Consider the following 22,483-nt stretch of genomic DNA (forward strand, 5'->3'; position numbering starts at 1 on the left):
ATCCTACATCTGCTCTAATCTGCTTATCATATTCACACACTGGTCTACCCCTAGCGTTCTTACCGCCCACACATCCTACAAAAACTAACTTACTTCTTCTAGTCAGATTTAGACAAATCAATATCCTCTCACCAATTCGATTCAGTAATATTATTCGTGATTTCATCCATCCACCTCACCTTCAGCATTCTTCTGTAACACCATATTTCGAAAGCTTCTATTCTCTTTCTTTTGAGCTAGTTATCGTCCATGATTCACTTCCATACAATGCCACGCTCCAGGAGAAAGTCTTCAGAAACATCTTTCTTATTTCTATATTAATTTTAGAAGTGAAGAAATTTATTTTCTTAAGAAAGGCCTTCTTTGAATGTGCTAGTCTGCATTTTCTGTCCTCCTTACTTCTGCCATCATTAGTCATTTTACTACCCAAGTAAAAATATTCATCTACTTCCTTTAAGACTTCACTTTCTAATTTAATAATTCCTGCATCACCTGATCTCGTTCGACTGCACTCCATTACTTTTGTTTTGGACTTATTTTAATCTTGTACTCCTTACCCAAGGCTCTGTCCATACCATTCATCAATTTCTCCAGAACTTCTGCAGTGTCAGATAAAATAACAATATCATCAGAAACTCACACGGTTTGGATTTACTCTCCTTGGACTATGATTCCCTTCTCAAATTCCTCTTTGATTTCCTTTAATGCCTGTTATATTTAAACATTGAAAAGTACGGGGGGAAAACTGCAATATTGCCTCACTCCTTTCTGGATTGCTGCTTACTTTTCAAAGCCCTTAGTTCTTATCACTGCAGACTGACTTTTATACAGATTCTAGATAATTCTTCTTTCTCGGTATCTGTTCCCGATCACCTTCAGAATCACAAATAGTTTGGTCCAATCAACATAATCGAATGCCTTTTCAAGATCTACGAACGACATGTATGTGGACTTGTCCTTCTTAATTCGTTGCTCTAAGATCAGACGTAAAGTCAGGATTGCTTCAAGTGTTCCTACATTTCTTCTGAAGCAAAATTGATCTTCTCCCAAATCGCTTTCAACTTTTCTTTCCATTCTTCTGTAAATAATACTTGTTAAAATTTTTCAGGCGTGAGATACTAAACTAATGGTGCAATAGTTTCCATACTTGTCACCACCAGCTTTCTTGGGAATAGGTATAACAAAATTCTGCCGAAAATCGGATGGCACTTCTCCTGTCTTTTGTATCTTACACAATAAATGAAATTACCTCGCCATGCTGGTGTCTCCTAAGGCAGTCTAATTCTGAGGGAATGTCATCAATTCCATGTGTCTTGCTCCTATTTAGGTCTCTCAAAGCTCTGTTAAATTCTGACCTCAAAATTGGGCCCCCCTTTTCATCAGAATCATCGTTTTACAGAACAATATCATCTATGTCTTTTACCTGATACAACTGTTGGATATGTTTCTGCCATCTTCCTGCCTTGTCTTCTTCTCCTAGAAGTGGTTTTCCATCTGAGCTCTTAATATTCATACACCTAGTTTTCATTAGACCAAGGATTTCTTTGATTCTCCTGTATACGGAATCTACCTTTCCTAGGACCGTACTACCTTCAATATCCTTGCACTTCTCCTTCTGCCATTCTTCCTTAGCTGTTCTGCACATTCTATCCATTTCATTATTTAATCAATTTTATTCATTTTTCCCTCTGCATTTTTTGCATTCTTGTACTTTCGTCGTTCATCAACCAGGTCTAGTATCTCCTGAGTTAACCATTGATTCTTAGGTGATCTTTCCTTTCTTCCTATGATTTCTTCAGCAGCTCTACAGACTTCATTCCTCACCACTTCCTCTATTGTGTTTCCTTCAGCCTTTTCATTTAGTCATTGCGCAGCATGTTTCTTGAAACAGTTCCTCAGACTTTTTTCTTTCAACTTGTCTAGATCCCACCTCCTTGCATTCCTTTCTTCAATTTCTTGAACTTCAGGTGGCATTTAATAACCAACAAGTTGTGATCAGAGTCCACGTCTGTTCGTGGGAAAGTTTTGCAATCCAGCACATGGTTTCTGAATCTCTGCCTAATATTAATGAAGTAGATCTGGTACCCTCCAGTGTCTCCAGGTCTCGTCCACGTATTCTGCCGTCGTCTTTGTTGTTTGAACGAAGTATCATCAAGGACTAAATTATTATCGGTACAGAATTCAACCAGACAACTTTCTCTTTCATTCCTTTGTACCAATCCAAATTCTACTACTGCATTACCTTCTCTTCCATGGCCTACCAAGGCATTCCAGTCTCCCATCACAATTAGATTCTCGTCACCTTTTACATATTATATTCGATCTTGTATCTCTTCGTATATTCTTTCGATTTCTTCATCATCTGCTGAACTAGTAGGCATATACTGTAGACCTCCACTATTGTGGTGGGAATTAGTTTGGTGTCTATCCTGACAACAATAATCCTTTCACTACGTTGGTCGTAGTTGTTTACGCGCTGCCCTATTTTCTTTTTTCATTATTAAACCAACTCCTGCATTTCCCCTGTTTGATTTTGTGTTGATAATTCTGTACTCGCTTGACCAAAAGTACTGTCCTTTGTGCCAACGGACTTCACTTACACAAACTAAATCTAACTTTTCAGATTCTCTAACCTACTACAATTATTCAAGGAAAACGTAGTTATAGCAACTTCTTATTCAAATGGCTTGAATGTCTGCCTCTTAGATCAAAGAATTATCCCAAGGATTTGGAATTCCTAAACAATTGTTTTTGACAATATGCCATTCAATAGTTACGAGCTTAATTTATTTCGAGAAACAGTCATAGAAGCAAGTCCCATTAGCCCTTGTCGTTAAAAATATAAGGGGCTTGCTGGATAATTGGTTGGTATGCAAAAAAATTGCTCAAGAAAATAATTTATGATTTCTGTAAATTTTAGTATGCCCTACCGGAGTATCGGAATACACCTGTAATTGATGTAGGTTTTTCTTCTTCCTAAACAACGATCAACAACAGATTGAGGACCTTAATACCTACACCTACGTCACTTAAATCCTGTTTGCTATTTGGCTAGATGAGAAGATGAAAATAAAACAAAGGAATCAAAAATTCTACTACAAGGAATACGTTCACTGAAGAGCATATCCAGCATATGATAAAAGCCCCAAGTTTTGGTGAAAGAATGCTCAGTATGGAATACATAAGGAAAAGAAGAGGATTGGTCTTTCCAAGGATAACTTGCCCACATACGAATGCGGGTTTCTGGCCCTAATTTTATGACTGTGATCATTTTCTGATAAGTACGAGGGAGGTTTCAAACAATTCCTAAAACTACTCTAGCCAGTCCGTAAAATAAGAGTTTTGTCTCTACATTGCTCAGAATTTGAAAAGAATGGTATTTCTGTATCGGTCATGTCCACAGTAACAAGGAAATGCACTTTTTTATTTTCCGCAATGTCTGTCTGTCTGTCTGTCTGTCTGTCTGTCTGTCTGTCTGTCTGTCTGTCTGTCTGTCTGTCTGTCTGTCTGTCTGTCTGTCTGTCTGTCTGTCTGTCTGTCTGTCTGTACACGCATCATTAGAAAACGGCTAAAGAGAACCTAATGAAAATCGGTATGCAAAGTCGAGGAATAAGTCACTACAATCTAGGCCATAAATAATTATACTCACGCTGAGAGAAATGGTAGTTTAGGGGAAGGCCTAAAATTTAATTCTCAAATATTTATGTTATTAGTGGTCCTATCGTAATGAAAATCGGTATGCAAAGTCGGGAAATAAGTCGCTACAATCTAGGCCATAAATAATCTTATTCACTCTGAAAGAAATGGTAGTTTAGGGGAAGGCCTAAATTTAATTTCTAAAATTTGTATGTTATTAGTGGTCCTATCTTAATTAAAATCGGTATGCAAAGTCGGAAAATAAGTCGCTACAATCTAGGCCGTAAATAATTTTATTCACTCTGAGTGGAATGATAGTTTAGGAGAAGGCCTAAAATTTAATTCTCAAATATCTGTGTTATTAGTGGTCCTGTCGACAAATACTACATAACTAAAGTTATATAGTATTAAATTTCCGATGATTTATGTCTTATACATTTTTGCCGAACCGGCTATGATAACAGAGATATTCATGAATTTGGGTTTTTGTTGCAAAGTCCATATTAGCGCCAAGTCACGAGAAAATGTGTCAGCAGAATTTAATGAAAATCGTAATGTTAAGTCGGGAAATGAGGAACTACAGTCTACGCTATAAATAATTTCGTAAGACACCCTAATACCCTAGAATCAAAAGAAAACTAAATGTGAATACCTACAATACAGAAAGCTCATAACATTGAACAACAATAACATTACATTGACCATTGTTTGTTGTGATGTGCTTTGTGCCTTCTGTTGCCAGTCATGTCCGATAGAATGGATTACTGCAGTATAGGCCTACCGAGTATCTCCTTTTAAATTTGCTTTACGTCGCACCGACATAGATAGGTATTATGGCGACAGTGGGATAGAAAAGGGCTAGCAGTGGGCGGCCCTGGCGTTAATTACGGTACAGCCCCAGCATTTGCCTGGTGTGAAAATGGGAGGCCGCGGAAAACCATCCTCAGGGCTGTCGACAGTGGTTTTCGAACCCACTACCTTCCAGATGCAGACTCATAGCTGCGCGCCCCTAACCGCGCGGCCAACTCGCCCGGTCGTGCAGAGTATAACAGCCTGCCTGAATATTGGCAGCAAGTAGCTGGGGAGATAGATAATTTTCTTATTAAGCATGCCATTCCCCTGGTTCATAAATTTTCTCATACTACTTGTACGTAACAAACTGATTCATCAATGTGACGTTTTTCAATATGTAAATGGCTTCCTATGGCCTCAATTCGAATAGCTTATGTGTTTCTGACAATGTACTAGAGAGGGCAGCACTGTGTGATATAAACACGGAAAATCGTTCCTTTTGCGAGACGAGAAGTATTATCTCTCAAAAGGATGTCTTTGCTTTGTTTATGGGAGATGAATTAACAATGGAGCCCTCACAGAGCTGAGCTGCGTTCCAATCTTATAAATGGGCGTTTAATATATTCAAACCTTGCACATATTAACATGCATCTTATTGTTTTGATTATTCATATTGCATGCCCGTTAATTCTTGTTTAGCTTTGATTCCGCAGCTCTTTAGTATTACTATTGGCCCTATTGATTATGGCTGATCGTTATGCGTCCTCCGCCCCAAAGAGCATGAATGGGACGTGTGTTTGTTAGTATGTTTGTGACTATGCCATGATGATAACTGAGTCTCTAATTGATCCCATTTATGTGCACCGCATCGTATGGTATTTCGCCATCAAATATATCTGTGCTCCCCGTGTCGACTGGAAGTTCCATTCTCGTCGTACGGGGCACGTAACATGGTGGTTTTGAGTACGGGATTCTTCCGATCTCGTTATATTGTTTGTGTCGTGCACACTGCTCTCTGGTGTACGAGAGACTTGCAGTTCGTGACCAGGTGAGTCACCCTATAAGGATTGGTGTTGCACTTTGTTAACTGGAGCGACCGCTCGTATTGACTGCCGTGCTGGCATATGTGTGTGAGTTCGGTTGTGTGTGCGTGAGTGAGGGAGCGGAAAGATGTTGTACCGGTCAGTTCTATTTTAGTTTTTAATTTTGTTTCTGGACTTTGTTTTTGTTCTCGGTACAGTATCACTTTTTGTCTTGGTCTCTGTCTCGAGCGCTTGCTAGCCCGTGAGGCAGCCATGTTTACTTTCATTCTTGTGGGCGATGCGCGAGCCTGTGTTTTATCCTTTGATCTTAATACACTTCTTTGGTCCAGAGACATTCCTCTCTCTATTGTGATATTGTCTTTCATATTTGTTTTACCTGCCTTTTCTTCTCCATGATGTGGAGTGGTTTCTTCGTAGAGATATGGCTATTGTTGTTGGATGGATAATGAGCGAAAAGAATATATATGCTTGAAAGAAGTCAATAAAGTAAAAAGAACGACCTAACTGGGCCGTGTGAGCTGTATTAATACCTGCACATGATGTAACGAGGTAATATTTGAGGCAGCGAGCTTCTGGTAATAGTTGTCTGTACCTCGGAGTGTAATAACGCCACGTTCACGTTATAATGTTTTGACACCCATTGAACGAGGTATGCTTATGTTACAATCCTTTTCCCCTTTTAAGTTATTGCACTATTTTGCTTATCTGTTTCCAATCTGCTTTACCAATAAACCATCATTTAAGTTTTATTCGGATTTTATTGCTGTAGAATTAGATTGATATCCTTATTCATCACTAATGAGGGACGTTTTTAGCTCAAGGCTGTGTTCTCCTGGCCTTTCCTAGTCGTGGTTCAGGCCTCATTTTTCCCCTACGTGCGTATTATTTTACGTCTCACGCCATCGGTAGGTAAGGGGGTGGTGCACTTTTCTATTGGGATCTGCTTGTACCCATAGATGGCTGTGTACATCCTTACAAGTCGAATTATCATGAAGTCACTCGCGAGAGTCTAATATGTTAAAAGGCTAATTCTGAAGATCAAAAACTGTCCTACAACTATATTTCTACTGCATACAACCTAATAAAATTATTCTCCACCAAACTACGTATATTTGTACAAGAAACTTATCTTCCTTCCTTTGCTTCTGGCCTAGGTTTGTTTCATTCTCGTTGTTGGAAACGGCTCCTGTGGCTGGCAGCTGGCTAACCAGTTGTATTCCTCGGTCACGGCTGGTCATACCTCGAGTCAGGTCATCTCAGGCGGTCTACCTCCCAACTTTTAAAGATATGCCATCTCGTCTTGCTCGTTCATGTAAATCAAAAACATATTGTAGTCAGCTGATACATGGTTAAAAGTTCAAAGTCTTCTAATTAAACAAGATTATGTTTCTTTTCAAGATTCTTGCTTATATCTCTAATTTCTTTGTTAGACCTTACAAATGTCTGCATTAACTTCTAATATCTGAATTCTGCTGGTTTATTGAATATAATTTGCAGTGGTATTTAGTTATCGTAGCTTCTCAAGTATTTATTCTTCTCAATCCTGTCGGCGTTTTATGGCAGGTTGGTTATTGAATCTTGCCTAGCATTTAATATGTAGATAACGCGTTTTATACGTATTTCTTGACTTATTTTGTGATAAATTACTATCGTATTCTCGTTGATGTGTTCTTTTCTTGCAACACTCTTCTTTTCTTGGAGTCTTATATGATTAATTGAGACTCTAGTCTTCGATGCGTTTATTTGATGAAAATGTCCGTCCGTTTTATCTCGGCGTTGGCTCCCCTCAACAATCCAAATGTGATGGTTTTTGTCTTTTTGACACTGCCATCATGATGATACCGATTCCGCTATTGTGTTCAGCTGGACTTCCTTGACATACTATGAAGTTGTTCATTCTATTTAACTTCGTTGCAGGTACTTGCGTTTACTCCGATCTGACTGACACTTCACTTTCGGAATAGCGTAATGGTACAGTATGTTTTTATTAAAAGCCAGTAGAGTAATTTTATTCATTACATGAACCACGTTTATAATCCTTTTGTGATCTGAGCACTTGGATTAAAGTTATCTGGAGAGAAGTTGTACATTTATATAAAAAGAAATTTAACATGCTATTCAGGGATCAAATTGACTCGAACTTCTTTTCTTTTGTTCTCCTAGGAAAAAGGAATACCAGGATTGGAGAAGATATCCCAGTGTGGTCCATACGGACTAAATGTCTTCAGAGCTGCCCCAACTTTTAATTAGGTATTTTGAAGGCGCAATAAGAAGTTAACTTTCTCACTGGCCTGAAACTCGCAAATAGGTTCGCGTCTTTTTATTGCCCATCTCAAAACTGTTGAAAGCCCTTTGGAGATTACAACAGATTTAGTCTACCGTCCTTTTTTCTAATAGTAGACCTCATATGAACTTACATTCAACTTCCAGATATTGTGTTTCTTATTAGGAGAATCTCGATTTATCTGCTTTATGGGCTAACATTCTAATGGAGTAGTATGTGTTGAAAAATGGTTAATAATGATATTCCTTTTTGTCAAGATAATATATCTTACATTTTTGGTAAACTGAAATGGCGTATGGCTTTTAGTGCCAGGAGTGTCCAAGGACATGTTCGGCTCGCTAGGTGCAGATCTTTTGATTTTACTCCCATAGGCTACTTGTGGGTCGTGATGGGGATGAAATTATGATGAAGACAACACAATACACCCTGACCCCGTGCAGAGAAATTAACCAAAGGTGGTTAAAATTTCCCGACCCTTCAGGGTCGGTTATTCCTTCGGACTCAGTGAGGAATCCCACCTCTACCGCCTCAAGGGCATTGTCCTGGAGCTTCAGACTCTGGGTCTGGGACATAACTGAGGAGAATGACCAGTACCTCGCCCAGGCGGTCTCACCTGCTATGCTGTACAGGGGCCTTGGTGGGGGATGAGAAGATTGGAAGGGATAGACAAGGAAGAGGGAAGGAAGCGACCATGGCCTTACATTAGGTACCTTCCCGGCATTTGCCTGGTGGAGAAGTGGGAAACCACGGAAAACCACTTCCAGTATGGTTGAGGTGGTAATCGAACCCACCTCTACTCAGTTGACCTCCCGAGGCTGAATGGGCCCCGTTCCAGCCTCGTACCACTTTTCAAATTTCGTGGCAGAGCCGGGAATCGAACCCGGGCCTCCGGGGGGTGGCAGCAAATCACACTAACCACTACACCGCAGAGGCAGACGTAAACAATATTAACTTTTCCTATTTCCAAAAAACATGAAGGGGTGCAGCCGTGTAAAATAGTGTAAATTGTCCTCGAAATAAGTCGGAGAAATCATATACTAGCCGTTAGCAAATCATGAGAGAAATGTCCAACTCATTGGCTGAATGGCCAGTGTACTGGCCTTCGGTTCGGAGGGTCCCTGGTTCGATTCCCGGCTTGGTCGGGGATTTTAACCTTCATTGGTTAATTCCAATGGCTCGGGGGCTGGGATTTGTGCTGTCCCCAACATTCCTGCAACTCACACACCACACATAACACTATCCTCCGCCACACTAACACGCAGTTACATATATATGGTAGATGCCGCTCACCCTCACCGGAGGGTCTGCCTTACAAGGACTGCACCCAGCTAGAAATAGCCACATGAAATTATTATGAGAGAAATATCCCGATATGCAAACCCGGTAATGGGATGTAATAGGAGGTATCATCTTGAAAGTTCGGATAGGGCTCAAGTGAATCTCTGCAAAACCCGAGATAGAATAGTTCCGCAAAACATCAGAGACCCGTGACTTATTAATATTAGCATAATATGATATTTGACATATTAAAAATAAATGTTACAATTTTTATGGCATTATTAGTTTATAATGCGATAATTTTGATAGGAACAAATATATATATATTCGAGTGACTAATGTCTCTTGTATACGGAAGGTATCTCATAAATCCCAGTATAAGGGGTATCAGTCGCAAATCTCTCATTTGGGTGCGTCGTAATGAGAAAAATTAAGAGCTGTCCCGCAGCACGTGTTGTCCGTAATACAGAAAAGTATAGTAGCAGCGTGTCCTGTGTTCTACTGCGGAGTAGAGTATGAATAATGTACCATTTCTGAGCTGTAGTTAAGCCATCATTTTGAACGTAAAAGTCAAGTACACGTAATTATTAAGTTTATCTACAGTTGAACGATTTATGATTATCGTCCACATGCCTACATACATACATACATACATACATACATACATACATACATACATACATACATACATACATACATACATACATACATACATACATACATACATTCATACATACGTACATATATACATACATACATACATACATACATTATTAAAGAGTGTTGTGCCTTTCAGCGTTCAGTCTGCAAGCCTCTGTGAATTTATTAAACGCCGCCGCATCCCTCTATTTGTAACTAGTCATTTGGTCTCGTTTAGTTCTATACCTCTTATTTTTAAGTAACTTCAAACTGAATCTAACAATCGTCGTCTTGTTACATCTGTACTTCTCTTACCCTCCACAACAGAGTCCATCACTCTCCTAGATAACCCATCCTCCTGTATTCGCTTCACATGACCCCACCACCGACGGGTTTATGCTTACAGCTCACCCATTGAGTTCATTTCTAATTTATCTTTTATCTCCTCATTTTGAGTACCCTCCTACCATTGCTCCCAACTGTTTGTACCAGCAATCATTCTCACTACTTTCGTGTATGTTACTTCTAACATATAAATAAGATATCCTGAGTCCACCCAGCTTTCACTCGCGTATAGAAAAGCTGGTCTGAGAACAGACCTGTGTAACGATAGTTTCGTCCGGAATTTTACCTCTTTCTTACAGAATACTGTTGAAAGCAACTGATAAATCACTGCATTAGCTTTGCTGCATCGTGATTCAATATCACTTACTCTACTACGATCCTGGGAGAATACTCATCCTAAAAACTTGATATTATTTACCTGTTGCAACTTTGCATCCCGAACTTGACATTCCTTTCTCTTAGGTTTACAATCTATATATTGAAACGGGAACGCCCTACGAGCATTCACGTTTCATTCTTTTATTATGAGGAGCTCGCTAACACCCGGCCGTAAGCATTTAAAACTTGCGCCGAGCGCACAGGCATAGTGGGAGCTGCAAACAAGCTCGCGATGTTCTAGAACACCGGCCAAGGACAAGCGACGTCACGCAGAAGGTTCCTTCGTGTTCCATAGCATTGCTGCATGAACGAAATATAATATCAATATTTCAATAACGTCACCTTGCAGGCAGGAATAATGAACGCTGCTAGCCGAAATTTCGTGTCAATCGGTGTGAAGATGGCCAAGATAAAAAAAATTCTTGGGGCCCACATGTGTAGCCACGCCCACCGGCCTTCGGCAATATAAGCGAGTCGCCAGCCTGGGGTAAAGCAGAGAGAGTGTGCGGTACGCAGCGGCAGTGTTCTGTAGGCAGTGAGTGAATGGAGTCGGCAGTAAGCCGTGAGTTTAGTGAGTGTGTGCAAGCAAGCACGTCGCGATATAATTCGTCACTCGGTCCGGCTGTATACTTGAGTTCAGAACGTTCGTGTTAAGAGCTTTCTCCGTAGCCTTGACTTCATTTAAAGACTGTGTTCTCGCATAAACTGTGCCAGCCTTAATTTCATTTAAAGACTGTGTGAAAACAGCAATAGTGTTTCTAGCCAGCCTTGACTTCATTTAAAGACTGTGTTCTCGCATAAACTGTGCCAGCCTTGATTTCATTTAAAGACTGTGTGAAAACAGCGGTAGTGTTTCTAGCCAGCCTTGATTTCATTTAAAGACTGTGTTCTCGCATAAACTGTGCCAGCCTTAATTTCATTTAAAGACTGTGTGAAAACAGCGATAGTGTTTCTAGCCAGCCTTGATTTCATTTAAAGACTGTGTTCTCGCATAAACTGTGCCAGCCTTAATTTCATTTAAAGACTGTGTGAAAACAGCGGTAGTGTTTCTAGCCAGCCTTGACTTCATTTAAAGACTGTGTTCTCGCATAAACTGTGCCAGCCTTATTTTCATTTAAAGACTGTGTGAAAACAGCGATAGTGTTTCTAGCCAGCCTTGATTTCATTTAAAGACTGTGTTCTCGCATAAACTGTGCCAGCCTTAATTTCATTTAAAGACTGTGTGAAAACAGCGGTAGTGTTTCTAGCCAGCCTTGACTTCATTTAAAGACTGTGTTCTCGCATAAACTGTGCCAGCCTTGATTTCATTTAAAGACTGTGTGAAAACAGCGACAGTGTTTCTAGCATAGACTGTGCCGATCTTCATTTCATTTAAAGACTGTGTCTATCCGTTGAACTGTGTTCATAATAAACTGTGCCAACATTCCCTCTTAAAGACAGTGGAATGCAGTATCGTGATTTCTTTCCGAGGAACCATGTCAATTCCCATCATACCCTGTTCAGAATCACGTATGATCTTAAGTGCCAGTGATAATCTTCTAAAATTTACGACGTAATGGAACTTGGACTGTCATTTATTTCAACAAGTGTATTGTGCTGATGGAGTACAGTGCAGAGACTGTACCCGGTAAATTTACTTTTCTTTATGAAGTGCTTAATCACTGCACCTCGGAAGGTCCTAGATTGTTTTCGTTTGTTTATTATTACAAATACGATAATTCCTTCCATCTTATCCTCGTGGAACTGTAACTCTAACTTTATCCTTGCTGCTAAAGTGCGTTCAACATCATTGACTGTGGGAACTATTTCGGCGTGCTTCGCCTTAGAGAAGTGTCACACCAGTGTCCCATGACGTCCAATGTGGAAGCTCCACATTTCCCCGTTCCTGCCTCAGGTTCGAGTCATCAACACTAATACAGAGAAAACCTCAACAACGGAAGACAACGCCGACGCCGACCGCAAGACGACGCAGCCGCCGCAGGACGACGTCCTCTCCACGCCTTCAGGGATAACTCCACGATTCAGCTGTAAAAGGTGACATAATTCTTTGCATACCTATTGAATAAACTGAAGGATCCACTTAATCATGAATTTTTTTTTCACTACCCTTCTCTCTCACTCTCTTAGCATGGGCCGTACACGCCTTGTCGTTCCTCATGCTCTCCGATAATCTGAAGTACGGGCGTTCCTGTTACAATATATAGGTTTAGTCTTGGAAGGCTAATTTTCATATCTTACACATTGCACCTATTTTAAAGTTCCAGTATATTATGCTGCATACTTTCAGCACAATCTGCCATTAACACCAAGTCGTCGGCATAGGTCAAACAGTTTACTATATTTTCACCCAACTGAATCTCTCTCTGCAACTTTATACCTTTCAGTAGATAGTTCATGTGAACTACGAACAATAAAAGGTGAAATTTTATAGCCTTCCTGAACCGTGGTAAATACCTTGAACCAACAACTTATTCTACCATCAATTCTTACCGCAGCCCTATTGTCAACATAAATTCCTTTGATTGCTTTTGATTGCGCTTAATTCCATAGTCCCTCCAGTATGGCGAACATGTTTTCCATCGGTACTCCATCATATTACCTATCGCATACTGAAAATCTGATCCTGACAGTTCCTCTATAGTCTGAAACCACACTGATTTTCATCCAAATTACTCTCAACCTCCGATCGCATCCTCCCTTCCATAATGCCAGTGAACATCTTGCGTGATATACTGATCAATGTAATACCTCGTTACTGTTCTCTTGCTTAAATATATCTGCAATTACCGCTTTCGTCCAATCGCAATGTGCCTCAGTAATATTCCATACTAATCTTATTATTCTGTGAAGCCATTTCATCGCTGTTTTCCCACTATATTTAATCCTTTCAGGTCCAGTTCATGTATTCCTGGTGCTTTATGACAATGAAGTTTATTCAATATCCTTACCACTTTCTCAAGCGCAATGCTAGGGTCCTCCTCGTAAACTTGGTTATTCGTGGCATTAACAGAAATATTTCCCTTTACGCCGAGAAATTTTTCAACATATTCCTTCACTTGTTTTTTGATTCCCTGAGGTATGTTATAAGTTCAACTGATTTACCCAAAACACTACCCATTTCCCTTATCCCTCCATTCAAGGATTATTTGTTACTCTTCAGGCAGGTTTCTCTGCTGCTTGACCTAGCCTTTCCACGTTATAACCGAAAATTTCCCAAGACGCCTTCTTGGAACGAACAGTTATTTGTTTCGCTCGGTTTCTTCCACCTACGTACAATTGCCCGTCTGCATCAGTTCTTGTTTAGATAAATTTCTGTTTTGCCTTCCTTTTCAGTTCTCAAGTTGCTCTCACTTCATTTACCATCTTTACAAACGGTTGTTACTGGTGATTTCCTTGCCTTTTCTACTACAGCATCCCTGTACGCCATCCGTTTACCTTCTAAATCCTGAACCTGCTTACTGTCTATTGTTTGAAACTATCCACTAACCATTTCCATCTACAGTACTGTGCAATTTCCTCGTCCTGGAGATTTCCTACCCTTATTCGTCTGCATACAAATTTAACTTTCTTTCGACTAGGCATAGAGACAATTAGTTCTACAGATCAGATAGTCGTCTTTATCATCAAATCTTCCCCTGAATACCCAAACATTCCTAACAGATTTTCTGAATTAAAAATTGGGCATAATAGACACTTAAGTATCCTCTCCGTGTGTAGCGGTGAATAGCATTATGCTTGCAGAATGTTTTCGTAACTGTTAATCCCATATTTGTAAAGAAGTCCACTAAATATTTCCCATTACTATTAGCTTCCACATTTTCTCATATTTACCAATCACCTTCTCATATCCTAGATTTCTACTTCCGAATCTACATTGAGGTCGCCCATTAGAGCTATTCTATCCTTCTTGCTGACCTGACTGTGATGTCCCTCAATGCTTCACAAAACTTGTCAACTTCCCCCCTCATCTTCACACGCCTAGATGCATCCTCTTAGTTGACTAAGCCACTTCTACTTTCTTTCTTCCATGAGTCCTATTAATATTGATAGCTTCCCATCGAACTGCATTTTGCTTCCCGAGTTGTTTTCATGGGACTCCGTTACTCCAACAGGTCCGATGCTTACTTTAAATATTATGAACGTGCTCTGTAAAAATTCTGTTGAGCAGGATGCTACCCTACTTCACATAGTCCCAGTAAGTATCTCTCCTCTAACGGATTAGAGACCATCGACGGAGTGCATAATCCTAGCTGCCCGAGCACAAATAGGACCGTGACTCAGAATTTCTCCGAGATATCCACTCCCATTCCATAGCATCTGGCTTACCGACTCTCAAGACCACTTACTAGGCCACGCAGCCGTTGCTTAAGGTTCATGAACTATAACGTGACTACAGTAATCCACACCACGAACCATGAATGGCCCATTGATTTTAATCCTCATGGCTGTCCTCGTTGATAAGACTGAAATTGCGACTTGAATATGTATGCAGGACGAAGGTAATGAGCAGGAAACAAGCAGTGTATTATACAAACAACACTCTATGGTTCTGTTTCAGTTGGCACACTCATGATAGTATCGTTTGATACCTGATTAAAACAGAAGTATATGAAGTGCCTGTATGACTCTTCGGCAAGAAAAGTTCCGCATAGAATCACAAGTCGCGAAGTACGCCAAAATTTTCCCAACTCAGCCCAGTGAAGTTTTAAAGACACTATTCTGAAAAGGTGACCTCAGCAATTCCTTCTTTGACGATTAATTGATATCCCTCTGATAACCATTACAGGAACTGTTTCACCTGTTCCACATCTATACGGCAAATGTTTAAGCGCTGGCACAAGCAATCGCCTTTTATGAAATTAGTACTTCCATAAGAATCGACTTGATCTATTTCAGCAAACATAACCCGAATCCACTGTGCTGGATGAACAGGAGGTTTCGCTGATTATGATGATGGTATAAAATAACGCAATCCGTGGTTTGGAAACGTCGATTGGATCTTTGAGGCACCAGTGCTGTACTCGAGGTGTACTGGTGAGAGTGTCTTCGGTTCTCACCACATTCAGGTTGTTTTCGGATGCCGTCACACGCACCTCTCGAACTGTTTTCCTTATCGGCTTCCTTGGTGGCCTCCTGGCAACCCTTGCTGACGTCAAAGCCGTCCCAATAATGCTATTTCATTGTTAAGCAAGCATCCGGCACGTCCAGCATAATGGACCTTCTGTGACAACTGGATTCTTTAGTATGCTAGCCCATCTTACTGCTTCTGATTACACTTAAACACGGATTATGTTCGCTTTGTAGTTTTCGGAGCACTTCAGTTCACTCAACGTAGCGATCTGGAGTCATTCTACAAGTAAACGAAAACTTCATGTAACCCGACTCTAATTCTTCCCAAAGTTGACATTGAATTATGAAAATTGCTTCATTTCTCACTTTTTTTAACTACTTCAGAGGAAACTTTCTACAAGTATTTTAATGTTACAAGCATACATCATGGTTACTTGAGGCAATCTGTAACGTGTACAATGCGCTGTCTTACTTTGTTGCAAATATATTCCTCCTTCCAAAGCTGATATCGAGTGGTGCTAATGCAAAATGACCACAAAGTCACGCGCTGATGGAAATACCTGGATTAATACACCGTATCGAGCCAGCGCGTGGCATATCGCGTGACTCGGAAGCTGATACGTTGCGATATGGCCACGAAATAATACTCTGTAGCAGCACGCTGTAAGCTCTCTCGCTTTGGAGACCAAGTCCCTTATCAGTTCTCCTGTGCATGCGCTGAAGCTGATTGACCATGAGTAGATAAGGTTAGACTTGCATTCTGCTGTTAGCTATGACTTGCTACTGACGTCATACCTCTTTACAGAATTCCTTGGAGTTCTTTTCGAAATAAAAGTGTTGATTTTGGTGATAATTCGTATGGAGATGGATTAAGTGGGCTCATGTTAAAACACAGAGGAATCATGCACTGTCGTTGGTTGGGTCACGTATATGTCTGAGCATAAATTAGGTGATCACGGATTGATGGTTGAAGATGTATACCTTCCTAATTTTTAAAGAGATTCCTTATGTTGAGCGGTATAACCGTTCTTAATGATCGGGTTACTTGCCACAATATGATTAATGCATTCGCTGTTGATAATAACAGTTGGGACGTTGCACAGTCAGGACACGCACCCTCCGGCAACGCGTAGGTGCGCAGACAAACAGCTAAGGCACAAGAGAACCGTATAATACCGAAACGGAATACACAGCACACGAGAAACCAATCTCTAGGTGTAAACGTGAAGCGTTGCTACTCAACGTACTTGTTGTAATGTAGGCAACCCGTTCTACCGGGGCGAAGTTTTCATTGAAGCATCCGATGGATAGGGTTGTGAATGCTACTACGTACAGCATACAGAAACCTCCGTTAATAAAAGTAATATGAAATGGTGTATGACTTTTAGTGCCGGGAGTGTCTGAGATCAAGTTCGACTTGCCAGTTGCAGGTCTTTTGAATTGACGCCCGTGGGCGATCTGTGCGTTTTGATGAGGACGAAACGATGATGAAGACGACATATGTACCCATCCCTCAAGCCAGAGAAATTAATCAATTATAGTTAAAATTCTTATTCTTCCGGAAATCGAGTCCGGAACCCCTGTGACCAAAGGGCAGCACACTAACCATTTAGCCATGGATCCGGACTTAATAAAAGTAGGTGAGGGTTACACGACTTAGGATAACCAACATTTCGGGTAATTGAGATTTTTGGCGACATAAAGTAGACGATGACTCGTCCAGTAGTTTACTTTGAAATAAATATTTCGGTAGACTGTATTTTGTTCATACCATTAATAACGATAAGACCACTTATTTTTCGCATTGTTGAGTAGGCTAAACCATACAAATACATCATTCACATTGTCGTTTTGTGGTGTTTTTATAATAACGTTTTTGTAGGCACCTTAAAGCATAATCTTTAAGTTTTCTTCATTTTCATGTAGTCTGATAGAGTATTCCACCACTAAGACCATCTCGATTTCCTTTTATTCTTCTGACTGTCTCTAGATATCCTTCAAGAGCATTATCACAGTCTGCTTCCGTACAATGACATGATATAAAGTTGAGAAAAATACACACTCGTTAATACAGGGCACTCAATGACAACAAAACACACAAACAGGTTTCCTTGAACAATGTCGCAATGTACCTTTATTATTAGTCCATCGAATACTGACCAGACCTGTGTGATTAGATACTGACTAAGTAGTAATTCGAGGCCATACATCTTAGTGACCCGCTGCCATTTTCTTTGCTCTTTCCTTTGGAAAACTCAACAAACATTACACTTTAAGTCATCAAATGGTTACTTCGGTTAAATGGTAGTTCGGTTAATGGAGGTTTAACTCTATAATAGCGTTTAAGAGGTACAGTACCTACAGTTTACACAAAGGATTTTGTCACTCGAATATATCTATTTGTTTTTATCGCCAATATTACATTATAAACAATAATAATGCCATGAAAATATTATTTTTGTTTTACACTTCGCAAACATTATAGGATGTTTGTGTTCATGTCTCACAGGTCCCTGATATCATGGAAAATTTTACTACCTCAGGTTTCGCGTACAGTACATGCACTTGAGCCAATCAAACACATAAAATCCAGTACCTCCTGATATGATACACATGGCGGCGTGGAATTTTGCGCGCATTTTTCCTCTAATGAAGGCCTAATGACAAGCGTACGAATATAGCTTGTACTATTTGACTCTAGGGAAATTTTAGTTATCTTCCTACAGCCTTTTAGATATAATGCAATTTTGGCAATGGTTTAACGTTGCACAGACATATGGAAGAATTTAGGTAACAAAGGTAGAGGAAAGGATTAGAACTGGGAATAGTGGCAATGGCTTCAGTTAAGAAACAACCCCAGCATTTTTTGTAGTGTGTAATTTGAAAATTACGGTAAACGGTCTTCAGGGATGTCGACGACGGGATTCCCGAATGCAAGTTAACGGATACGTGAACCGAACCACACAGCTAACTCACTAAGTAGACCTAAATTTATATCATAACTAGCTGACGGAAATTGAAGTTCAGTAAACTCGTAAACTTATGTTTGAAAATCTAGAGGGAGAATGAATACTATTTCTACTCATTAGACAAAAGTTCTCACATAACTAGCTTACGGAAACTTGAATTCTGTAAACTCCTAAATTTACCTTCGAAAATCTAAGGTGAAAATGAATACAAATAATTAATCAATGCTGATCTTCATTTAGGGCAGTTGCCCAGGTGGCAGATTCCCCACCTGTTGTTTTCCTAGCCTTTTCTTCAATGATTTCAATCACATTGGAAATTTATTGGTAAGTTATTCCAATCCCTAACTCCCCTTTCTATCAATGAATATTTACCCCAATCTGTCCTCTTGTATTCCAACTTTATCTCCATATCGTGATCATTCCTACTTTTAAATACGCCACTAAAACTTATTCATCTACTGATGTCATTCCACGCCATTTCTCCGCTGACAGCTCGGAACATACCACTCAGTCGAGCAGCTTGTCTCCTTTCTCCCAGTTCTTCACAGCCCAAACTTTGCAACAATTTTGTAACGCTACTCTTTTGCCGGAAATCACCCAGAACAAATCGAGCTGCTTTCCTTTGGATTTTTTCCAGTTCTTGAATCAAGTAATCCTGGTGAGGGTCCCATACACTAAGCCTCTGGACCAGATGGTATTCCAGCGGAAGTACTAAAGGTGGCAGTTGAATTATATCCCCAACTGCTGTTGTGAATGTATAATCATTGTTTGAAAGCGGGAATTTTTTGTTTTCGTTGGAAGATAGCTAGATTGGTTTTGATCAGTAAAGGGAAAACCGGGGGTTACAGACCTCTATGTATGCTGGACACTCCTGGACACAGAAGCTGCTACAGCCGAGAATACTCTCAGCAGTTTGATTAGCTGGCGACCTATCTGACCAACAACATGGATTTCGCAGAGGTCACTCAACGCTAGATGCTGTTAAGGAAGTGGTGAAGGAACGAGCTCAAATGGGTAATCATTACTCTAGAAATCTGACCCTTCTTGTGACCCTAGATGTTAAAAGTGCTTTCAACTCGGCAAGATGGGGTGATATTTTGGAAGCTCTACAAGAAGCGTTCAAGCTACCAGAATGTCTCATGTAGATACTGCGAGATTATTTGAAAGATCGTACATTGTTATACGACACAGAAGATGGTCAGAGAAGAAAACGGCTCACAGCTGGTGCAGCGCTAGGCTCAATTCTTGGACCAAACCTTTGGAATATCGTGTATGATGGTTTGTTACGGCTGGAGATGCCAGAAGATGTGAAACGTATGGGTTAGCTGCTCAGACTTATAATTTAAGGGACATTGCACCTAGGTGTATATGGAACTATAACAAGTTCGGGTAATGAACATTCGGAATTTTAGATGCTGCAATGACACTTTTGAGTTAACATGCGAATATATGGGTTAACACATAATTAGTTGTTGTAACAATGAAATTGAATTTAACAAGTGGCCAATTTACTTCATAATTTTTCTTCCAATTTAACGTATGTTAATCCTGAGTGAACCTCTTAATACAGTTGATCACATACTCTCTGTAAAGTAAACTTACAATTTTACGTGACTAGTGATATCTTTATCATAGCCACTAAGGCACGCTCCTCTTCTTCACATGATTCGGAGCATGGAGTCGGCTTTTAAAAGAACGTGAATACGAGAATCCCTATCGACAGATTTATAGAAAAGTTAAACCCATTTCTGGCATTTCGAATACCCTGGCTCAATGAAATCACTTAAGACAAATAGCAGTCGAAAGAAAATTATATATAAAGTTTAACTTTCCAATCAAGGACACCACACTTTACACCGAAGTAAGTACTTGCCAGAGTTACAGTTTAAATCAGACCAAGAAAGGTCAACGGAAGGGTGCAGAAACAAGCCTACCGAAGATAAGTTAACAGAGGGTGGATGCAGTTTCACGCTACACTCGAGAGAGAGAGAAAAAAGAACAGTGTACCGTTGGTGGAAATAAATAAGATTTTCTTAGCTAAAACGTAGATTAATTGATAGAAAGTAGAATGACATTATGTAATAAAAATTAAATATTCTGAGGAAGGATTCAATATTTCTCAATTGGTCAGGATGTCTTTTCCCACCGGTTTTAACGTCGCACTAACACCTCGAGGGTTTTCGGCGTCATAAGAAAGGGGAAGTGCAAGGATTTGAAAGGTATGGCACGTAGAATTAATTAAGGAACAGCCCAAGCATTTGCTGGCCTGAAAATGGGAAACCACGAACGACCATCTTCACTGCTGCCGACGCTAGGATTCGAACCCACCTTCTCCTGTCGGCAAGCTCACAGCTGCGCAATATTAATCGTACGGTGAACTCGCTCGATTTAGCCTCAAATTAAGCAACATAGATTTTTTGAATAAAATAAATTAAGTTTCTCATCAAATGAATACAATCAAGGTGAAATTGTTTAACATTAATTATTTTTCTAAGAAATAAATAAATAATTTAGTTTCCAAATTCGTACAGATCTAGTCTAGTAATGATGTTTGATCGTGAAACTATGGTACATCGTAATAATATATGAAAGTGAAGCACACACCGAAATATGAAATGCGAATGATTAATTAAATTAATCTTGATTAAAATAAGGACGAAATTAATTAAATATACCGTAATAAATCAGTAACAAGCATGAAAAATCAGCAGCTCTCCGTCGATAATTAAAAGCAAAAAATCACCACCCCCAATAAAGGAGGCAGTGGCAAAGCAACAAGGAATATAAAAAAACATGTGCATCGGAAGTACTGTAAGTACAAATAAAAGAAGCTGGATTTAAATTAATATTAAGATGAACAATAAAGCAGGAACTATTGTTAGTTTCGTGTTTCACAGATAAATTTTACAAGTGTAGGAACTTAAATGCCTGATAATTAAAACTCAAGGAAGTGATACAGGTAAAATAATATTAGATAGCATTTTTCTTATATTTTCTGACATAATTATTAACCTGACAATTCCAAGCGATTTTTTCCATAAGTTACTCGTGAATACCACTGATTCAATGTTTCAATGCATTTACATTTCAATTCAGCTAATGTCACGTCTCTCAGGAAGCATTTAACAAGATGACACGCCACTGTGTGTCTTCGGGTTGTTAAATCTATGACATGAATTTTTATAGCGTTACTGGATTAAATTGGCCGATGACATAAAATTTAGGTTTCTGAAAACAAAGACCAATACAACAATAAGCAAGCAAACAACTTCTCTATGAGGCGTATAACATGATTTATATACTAAGCTCACTAACACGTCCAGATGTCCAAAATGCAGTGAATAAAAAAGGTCCCTCTAGTTTCTATTTTGTGCTCTTCAAAATACATACTTAATATTGGAAGCAGTACAGAAAATAAAACTACCTACTCCTTGCCCGTCAACATCTTCCCTCTGTGGATCAGAAGTGGAGTGGTTGGCTCTGCACCCCATGATCACGGATTCCAATGCGACAGAGGCAGTCGAATGAGTTAGGGCAGAAGGAAAGTTCATTTCATTCCCCATATCTGCATGCAAAATACCCCAGGGTACACATCTAGAGTTTAACCGACAACATTAATTGGAAATAGTATTATATTACCCAATACAGTCTAACGGGTAGTCGAAATGAGGACCAGTAAATCTAGATTGTGCCAAATAAAATTGCTTCCACAGCCTATCTGAGACCATGCGATAATAATAATAATAATAATAATAATAATAATAATAATAATAATAATAATAATAATAATAATAATAATATTTTGATAGTAGTAGTATTAACATGATCATAGCCATTATACTTTCATTATTACAACAGCAACAGATAGTCCATTGTCGATAATAAATTAGCCCAATTCATTCTCACAGATTAATTTATGCATAATATAGTAATCTTCTCTAAAGGTCACGATTGTTGATGCATTACTTCCAACATGCTTTATCACGTACGACCTCATGGTGCAGACCCTTCTTAAGAAGGTATTCTCTGTCTAAATCCATAAGTCCTAG

The sequence above is a fragment of the Anabrus simplex genome, chromosome 1 (assembly GCF_040414725.1).
Source record: "Anabrus simplex isolate iqAnaSimp1 chromosome 1, ASM4041472v1, whole genome shotgun sequence".
Taxonomy (NCBI): Eukaryota; Metazoa; Arthropoda; class Insecta; order Orthoptera; family Tettigoniidae; genus Anabrus; species Anabrus simplex.